Raw genomic sequence first — 2759 nt, 5'->3', positions numbered from 1 at the left:
TTATTTATTTACATATTTATATATTTACTTTAATATTTAAATGATTAAATAATTTAATTTAATACTTTTTTTTGCTGGTTTATAACCCAGCAAATGACTAAATCTAGTACAATAAGATCTGAGATAACGAGAAGAAAAATTGTCCGATCTTCCAAATGTATCATATGTTTGGATTATCAACAGTTTTTGGATTAACTTGATGGAAAATTAACGATCTATGATTTCACTATTGATTTTTAAATGTATTTAAATGCATTTTAAAAACAAAATGCAATTGAGATTAGTGAACCGTAATAAATGTAGAGTTGTATAAATTTTAGCTTAAAAGATAGAACCCGATTATTGGAGCTACCGCCAATATAGAACATATAGAGATTTTGTCTGTATTCATCAGTTAGGTTATGTTATCACTAGTGATTTATGCAAAGAATTTTTTGGAGTTTAATCTAAATTTAAAATATTTCGCACCATTTTAGTTATATTTTTATTTAACCTTGATTTAATATATATAAAACTTTTCCTCCGTATACACCACTGGTTATTTAATCTGATTTCCATCTAGTCTTGGTAGTCCATTGCGGTACCGTATAATTGTCGGAAAGTTTCAAATAATATCAAAGTTTTAACAATGCTTAATATTTTTTTCAAGAAGTTTTTTGTCTGATAGCCCATTACATTGTCGTATACGTTACGACAAGTATCAAATAATTTTGTACCTTTAATAAAGTCAAAGATGCTCTTCTAGTAGGGGCCTTGTAGCTTAGATCGAAATAAAAAACAAAGCGAACCATTTTATAGCAGATTTATATCGAAGATAAATTCCAGTGATAGTGCTAGTAACATGTATTCGGAACTAAGTCTCTAGATATGTAATATATTAAAAAGAAGTTGTCAATCACATTAAATCACTTGAAAATTTTTCGCTTTTATATGTATTGGAAGTATTTTAGTGCTGTTAGCAAGCATATAATTGCTTACTAAGGTAACATTTATGTATACACACCGTATATATGCTATATTACACCTTCCTAGTAGTCATTAATAAGCTTCTGTAGGTTAAGAAAAATTTGATGCTCTAAAAGGTAAGCATTTTGTTAAATGTGACAATCAAAAAACGTTTACCACTTTTCTCAGGATTGACCCACTCCATGGGTCAGAATATTTTTTGCAGGGTCTATAATTGAAGTATACTTTCTCACTTTTGGAGTTTTCTATATTAAATTTAAATTCGTAATAGACATTCAAAAGAAGACTGAGTAATTGTGGTTTCGCTTACTTTACTTTCTTAAAACAACCAAATAATGAAAAAACAAAAACATATATATTTCTCTATGTGTTTTCAGTTGATATCCTGGTGATTTTGAGCCCATTAGTACATATATTCAACTAATATTGTAGAGCCATTTCTTACCGTCAGCTCTCTTTCACTTAAGCAATATTTTTGAAAGTACGGTTAGAATAGAGAATCTCTAACTGGATAGTCATTGTATAGCTTCCACTAAGATAATACTTACGAAGTATTTATACATTCATTTAGAACATACTTACACCAAGACGTGCATTACGAAATAAAAGCTGAGTAAGGATTTAGAAAATATCATTTTCAACTGGACAATATTTAGGAAGTATAACTTTCACCTGAATAACACACAGGAAATGTAGCTTCTACCTAAGCTAGATTTTGGAAGGGATTACTAGGAAATACTTTGGAATCATAACTACGAGTATCACATTAATATGAATTTGAAGTACAACTTTCACCTGATCGTGCTTTGAGAAGTGTGACTTCCACTTAAACGTGATTTTGAAATGTAATTTCCACCTAAATGTTATTTAGAAATTATAACTCTCACCTAGATAGTATTTAAAAAATATAACTTTAATAGCGGTAGTGTACATATGTAAACAATAAATGTATAACTTTCTTCTTTCAACCAGAATACTTAATTACTTACTGTATGTTAGACCTCAGCCAGATTAACATAACCTTAACAAATCAGTATATATATTTATCTTTTTATCAACGATTGTTCATCATTTTTTTTTATCAGATGAATATCATTTTTGTTATTGGTCTCCATTATGCTCCTTTAAATTTTATTCGAAAATCTCTTGGATTATATGTTAGATCTTTTAAATTTTTTAAAATGGTGCGATTTCGTTGTCTGAACTATAGCTTATCCTAATTTTAATATTTTTTTTCTTTTGAAATTTAAAATAAGATTTTGTAAAAATTATTTTCCTGTGAGATAACTTATTTACTTAAATTTGGTTAAATTTTACATTAATGTATATAATAAGCATAATTTCTTATGCCAAAAAAAAGAATTTTTTGACTTACACCACCGCCATCTTTCGGCGCATTACGAAAGTATAAAATCTATTATTCCACTTTCTTGAAGAAACTTTTCTTCTTGGCTACATCACCACCACTTTTCAATTAGGAATTCTTACAATAAAAGTTGAACTCATCTCAATTTTGGTTAAGGATATTGTACGACCCTCGCATAAAAACGAAACCATCATCCGTTAAGAGTAGCTGAAAGTAACTGTGAATGAAAGCTTTAACCTCTAAGCAGCTCAAATGAATTTCTTTCTACAAGTTGAGAATAAAAAGGAATTTGTAATTGTGCTGCAAACATTACGCAGCTCTAAGTTTATTAAATGCATAAAGGCGCACCGTGACAGGATGCAGCTGGAGCTGGGGCTGTAGCATTTGCAATTTAGTGAATTGACACCTGCTGCGTGCTGTTCGAATT

The sequence above is a fragment of the Teleopsis dalmanni genome, chromosome 2 (genome assembly GCF_002237135.1).
Source record: "Teleopsis dalmanni isolate 2A chromosome 2, ASM223713v2, whole genome shotgun sequence".
Classification (NCBI taxonomy): Eukaryota; Metazoa; Arthropoda; class Insecta; order Diptera; family Diopsidae; genus Teleopsis; species Teleopsis dalmanni.
The sequence above is the reverse complement of the archived record's forward strand: the minus strand, read 5'-3'. Positions refer to the sequence as shown.